Raw genomic sequence first — 6,354 nt, 5'->3', positions numbered from 1 at the left:
AGGGCGACGGCGGCGGTGTTGATTCGGAGAAGACGAGAAGGGGTTCGGGGCCCTCGTATTTATAGCCCCCCCCCTTTAGTCGCGGTTGGGGAGGCGACCCGCGACTAAAGGGTACCTTTAGTCGCGGTTGGAGAGGCTACCCGCGACTAAAGGGTAACCTTTAGTCGCGGTTGGGGAGGCGACCCGCGACTAAAGGACTTTTTTGGCGGGTTTTTGTTCCCGCGCGCAACCACCTTTAGTCGCGGTTTGGCAGGCCAACCGCGACTAAAGGTATTCTTAAAATACTTTTTCTTTTTCAAAATGTTAAGAATACAAATAATATATCGAAACATTCAGAAAAATAAAACTAATTCAATTCAATATGTTAAAAACACAAATAATATATCAAAAAATTCAGAAAAATAAAACTAATTCAATTCAAAATGTTAAAAATACAAATAATATATCAAAAAATTCAGAAAAATAAAACTAATTCAATTCAATATGTTAAAAACACAAATAATATATCAAAAAATTCAGAAAAATAAAACTAATTCAATTCAATATGTTAAAAACACAAATATTATATCAAAAAATTCAGAAAAATAAAACTAATTCAATTCAAAATTCTAAAAATACAAATAATATATCAAAAAATTAAGAAAAATAAAACTAATTCAATTCAAAATGTTAAAAATACAAATAATATATCAAAAAATTCAGAAAAATAAAACTAATTCAATTCAAAATTTTATACGCCTAGGCAGGAGTATGACTAAATCACTCCAAATTTCATGTATCATCAGTGGTATCTCGAATCATTCGAAAATGGACACCAAACACATCACGGGTAATATAATTCACATGATCCATTCAACAAAGTTTGGTACAATAAATTATTACACATCATTTCTTCCCTTGTGTCCCTGCTTGCTTACGATTGTGCCGTATCCATGGAGCATCCTCATCATTTAACTTAATGCTTGGGTCGTTGTTCACTTTGAAGGGCGGAATTTCAGCAAACATATTATAATCTTCTGACATGTCTGTCTTGTCCTCCACTCCCACGATGTTTCTTTTCCCTGAAAGAACAATGTGGCGCTTTGGATCATCACATGATGTACTGATCGTTTTCTTATCTTTCCGTTTCCTCGGTTTGCTACTCATGTCCTTCACATAGAAAACCTGAGCGACATCTTTCGCTAGGACGAATGGTTCGTCAAGGTAACCAAGATTGTTGAAATCCACCATTGCCATTCCGTATTGCTGGTCCACCTTTACCCCACCTCCTGTTAGCTTGAACCATTTGCACCGGAACAAAGGGACCTTAAAGGAGGGTCCATAGTCAAGTTCCCATATCTCCTCTATGTAACCATAATATGTGACCTTTTGCCCATTCTCGGTTGCTGCATCAAAGCGGACACCACTGTTTTGGTTGGTGCTCTTTTTATCTTGGGCGATCGTGTAAAATGTATTCCCATTTATCTCGTACCCTTGGAAAGTCGTTATAGTCGAAGATGGTGTCTTGGCCAACATGTACAGCTGATCTACAACATCATTGTCATTCATTAAATGTTTTCTCAACCAACTGCCGAAAGTCTCCATGTGGGCCTTCCTAATCCAGGATTCAGGCTTCCCCGGGTTGTCCGAGCGTAAAATATTCTTGTGTTTCTCAAAGTACGGAGCCACCAAGCTGGAATTGGTCAGTACAGTGTGGTGTGCTTCAGTCAGAGAATGGCCGTCCATACATGTCATTGATTTCCTTCCGATCGTGCCTTTTCCACTTAGTCTCCCCTCGTGCCGTGATCGAGGAAGACCAATCGGCTTAAGGTCAGGAACAAAGTCAACACAAAACTCAATTACCTCCTCATTTCCATAGCCCTTGGCGATGCTTCCTTCTGGCCTAGCACGGTTACGAACATATTTCTTTAATACTCCCATGAACCTCTCGAAGGGGAACATATTGTGTAGAAATACAGGACCGAGAATGAAAATCTCTTCGACTAGGTGAACCAAGAGGTGCGTCATAATATTGAAGAAGGATGGCGGGAACACCAACTCGAAACTGACAAGACATTGGATCACATCGTTCTGTAACCGTGGTAGATCTTCTGGATTGATTACCTTCTGAGAGATTGCATTGAGGAATGCACATAGCTTCACAATGGCTACTCGAACATTTTCCGGCAGGAGCCCCCTCAAAGCAATCGGAAGCAATTGCGTCATAATCACGTGGCAGTCGTGATACTTCAGGTTTTGGAACTTTTTCTCCGCCATGTTTATTATTCCCTTTATATTGGACGAGAATCCAGACGGGACCTTCATACTGCTCAGGCATTCAAAAAAGATGACCTTCTCTTCTTTGGTCAGAGCGTAGCTGGCACGACCTTGAAACCATTCCGGATGCCGGTCATCAGGGTCTTTCAAACGTTGCTGGTCCTGCCGTGCTTCCTTTGTATCATTTGTCTTCCCATACACGCCCAAGAAGCTTAGGAGGTTCACGCAAATATTCTTCGTAACGTGCATCACGTCGATTGCAGAGCGGACTTCTAGGACTTTCCAATATTCTAGCTCCCAGAATATAGATTTCTTCTTCCACATGGCTGCGTGCCCGTCAGCTCCCTTCGGAACTGATTGTCCGCCAGGACCCTTTCCAAAGATGACTTTCAAATCCTTGACCATATCAAATACCTCAGCACCAGTGTGTTCCGCAGGCTTCGGCCGGTGATCTGCCTTGCCGTTGTAATGCTTGCCTTTGTTTCTTACTGGATGAATTTTCCGAAGAAATCGACGATGCCCAAGGTACACGTTCTTCTTACAATTTGGCAAATGTACACTTTCAGTCTCATGTAAGCAGTGCGTGCATGCATTGTATCCCTTATTTGACAGTCCCGAAAGGTTACTAAGAGCAGGCCAATCATTGATGGTTACGAAAAGCAACGCTCGTAGGTTAAATTCCTCTTTTTTGTGCTCATCCCACACACGGACACCAGGTCTGCCCCACAGCTGTAAAAGTTCATCAACTAATGGCCTTAGGTACACATCGATGTCGTTGCCGGGTTGCTTCGGACCTTGGATGAGCACTGGCATCATAATGAACTTCCGCTTCATGCACAACCAAGGAGGAAGGTTGTAGATGCATAGAGTCACGGGCCAGGTGCTATGGCTGGAGCTCTGCTCGCCAAAAGGATTCATGCCATCTGTACTTAGACCAAATCTTATGTTCCTTGCGTCAGCTGCAAAATCTTTGAACTCTCTGTCGATCTTTCTCCATTGCGTTCCATCTGCGGTGTGTCTCAACTCCCCGTCCGACTTACGGTCCTCTTTGTGCCATCGCAACAACTTGGCATGCTCTTTGTTCCTGAACAGACGTTTCAACTGTGGTATTATAGGAGCATACCACATCACCTTGGCGGGAACCCTCTTCCTGGGTTTCTCGCCCTCAACATCGTCATCAGGGTCATCGCCTCTGATCTTATAACGCAATGCAGTGCATACCGGGCATTCATTCAAATTCTCGTATTCACCGCGGTAGAGGATGCAGTCGTTGATGCATGCATGTATCTTCAGAACCTCTAAACCTAGAGGGCAGACAACCTTCTTTGCTTCGTACGTACTGGCGGGCAACTCGTTATTCTTTGGAAACATATTCTTCAACATTTTCAGCAAGTTTTCAAATGCCGAGTCAGCTACACCTGCCTGTGCCTTCCATTTCAGCAAATCCAGTGTGCAGCCCAGCTTTTTCAGACCATCATCGCATCCGGGGTACAACGACTTTCTGTGATCCTCTAACATGCGATCCAAATTCTCCCTCTCCTTTTCAGTTTCGCAGCGTCTCCGTGCATCAGCAATGGTCCGACCAAGATCATCAACGGTCTCATCATGTGCCTCTTCTTCACCTTCACCTTCACCTTCCCCTTCACCTTCCCCTTCACCTTCAGCATCCTCCATGAAAGTATCACCGAAATGAGCAAGATAGTTTTCATCGATGAAATCATCCCCTTCTTCATCTTCTTCCATTATAACCCCTCTTTCTCCATGCTTGGTCCAACAATTATAGCTTGGCATGAAACCGTGCCGAAGCAGGTGCAGGTGAACTTCTCTTGAGGAAGAGTAACCCTTCTGATTGTTACAGTCAACACATGGACATATAACAAAACCCTTCTGCTTGTTCGCATTAGCCACTACGAGGAAATCTTTCAAACCCGTAGTGAACTCGCGGGAGAGTCGGTTACCGTACATCCATTGCCGATTCATCTGCATTATTATAATATAAAATATATAATTAACCATCATGCATTTGTTAAAGTAACTAGCTATAAACAATAGAAATTAAACAATGAACAACACACATGCATATTTTATCAATGATACACATGCATGAAAGGTTCAAGTTGCTAACCACGATCGAGGAGGAACCTCAAGTGTGGCTCCAACACTTCATATCATGTTTGTTTCACGCTGTTGGGCATTTCATCAAACACCTTGTGTGCATAAGAGGAACCAAAAGCAAACCTACACCCCCTTGTGAAGAGAAGTGGCACCAAATGGCTAAGTGAGTGCGCTGAACTGGTATATATAGGGGAGGAGCTTTAGTCGCGGTTGGCCAGGCCAACCGCGACTAAAGGCCTTTGGGCACCTTTAGTCGCGGTTGGCCTGGCCAACCGCGGCTAAAGCCCCTCACGTGCACCAGCTGGCCACCGAGCGCCCTGGCCCAAGCCTTTGGTCGCGGTTCGTCTGCCGAACCGCGACTAAAGACTTCATTAGTCGCGGTTCCTACAGTTTCGCGACTAATGGGGCTGGACGGAAGCCTCTTTTTCTACCAGTGGGGGTAACTCATAGCTTCATTTTGGTTTCAAGTTTAGCAGTGCTAATTGTCGCTAGCGCACTAAAATCAGGCTAGAGATACCACAATATCAGCAAGCAGCAAGGATCAACAAAAGGTAGCTCAGCCAGGTTGCCACCATGTTGAAGCTCTCTGTAGTTAACCGATTCATCCCCTTGAGCCCAGTGGAGAACTTCTGCCGTGTTACTTCCGTTTCCAATTCCTGAATCTTGCATGTATAGACCTTATAAGGTCCACATTCTCCTTGGAAAAAAAATATAACAATTCAAGTATTGTGGCATGACAATGTGCATAGAAAACTTTATTTGATTCGAGATATAATTTTACACACCTGCTCACTGTAAAGTTCTGAATTTCTTAACCCAGGTAGAGAGACTTTTTTCTGCAACAACCGAAAGATGCACAAAACAACATTAGAGATAAAAATGAACTAATTTGATTGGTGAATGCACCAAACCCACCTGAAGTTACTACGGGAAAACAGAAGTTCACACTGCAGCTGCTATATTGACTACTCAATTTTCGTATCTCTGTTGTAACTGGGTCTCTGTTTGATCTATTCAATTTCAATAGGATACATAAGGATAAACATATGATGGCAACCCAAATAAAGTATGCAAAGATTTATTCAAGGATAGAGCAAGCTTACCGTTGCTTTGCTGTGAATATTTCATACACAATCCGTGGCTTAGCCTGCGAACAACCCGAGCGGCGGCGACCGGCGAGCAGGGAGAGGGCAGCCGCACGGGCTAGGTAGCCACGAACACGCACATGAACCAGGGGTTCGAGCACCCAAGCAAACGCCCCACCAGCATGCGCCCGTACTCGTGCACATGGCAGCAGTGGGTGCAGACCGTCCAGAGCACATCTCTAGGACGGAGACGCCGCCGGGAGCAGCAGGAGCGAAACCGGCGCTGGTGGAGGCGCTCTCGAAGAGGTGGGCGATGGCCTCTTCAACGGCGCGAAGGGCGGTGTCAGCCGGGGATGGGGATCACGCCGAGGGGCCAGGAGGTTGGCGAGGTGACGGAAGGCCCGCTTGACGTCCGGGGTGTCGGGGTTGGGCTGGAGCTGGAGGATGAAGAGGGAATCGGGGCGGCCGGAGGGGAGGAGGCACTCGACGGCAAGGTGGACGCAGCCCCTCGCCGGTACGCCCCCTGGCGGCGGCTCCGCCCAGGTTCGGCTCGCTGCCCTCGGGGATGGATGCCTCATTGGGCTTGACGGAGCCGTGCTGCCGCGCCATGAGCGCGCGGATGAGCTTGCCGGCGACGGCGGCAGGAAGGGCCGCTTGAGCCCACCGCGTGCCAACGTGGACACCACGCTCGAGTCGTCGGGCTACCAAGCGCACCGGGAGGGGCAGGTCGACGCGAGGATGACGGCTTGGCGCTCACCAAGCTCGTCGACGCCCTCCCAGGGATGGCGAGGGCCAAGCTCGACGCCCCAGATCGTCCAGAAGCGCGCCGGCCCAGATCGTCCCAGGGATGGCGAGGTCGTGCGCTTGCGCGAGGAGACCCGCGACGGCGTGACGGGGG

General features: G+C 46.8%; 1 long non-coding RNA gene across 2 annotated transcripts; it reads right to left on the bottom strand.

Annotated features, from left to right (window-relative positions):
• Positions 1–4,886: 4,886 nt before the first annotated feature.
• LOC123134887 (uncharacterized) lies at positions 4,887–6,348 on the bottom strand. Of its 2 annotated transcripts, XR_006465760.1 has the most exons (4): positions 5,475–6,348; positions 5,287–5,381; positions 5,157–5,207; positions 4,887–5,068 (listed from the first exon to the last, which is right to left on the bottom strand). It is a non-coding gene; the product is annotated as an uncharacterized lncRNA (long non-coding RNA). The 2 variants fall into 2 exon arrangements; XR_006465759.1 differs by lacking the exon at positions 5,287–5,381.
• Positions 6,349–6,354: the final 6 nt, after the last annotated feature.

This window comes from Triticum aestivum, chromosome 6B (genome assembly GCF_018294505.1).
Source record: "Triticum aestivum cultivar Chinese Spring chromosome 6B, IWGSC CS RefSeq v2.1, whole genome shotgun sequence".
Lineage (NCBI taxonomy): Eukaryota > Viridiplantae > Streptophyta > Magnoliopsida > Poales > Poaceae > Triticum > Triticum aestivum.
Note: the sequence above shows the minus strand (reverse complement) of the source record. Positions and strands in the feature narration are given on the sequence as shown.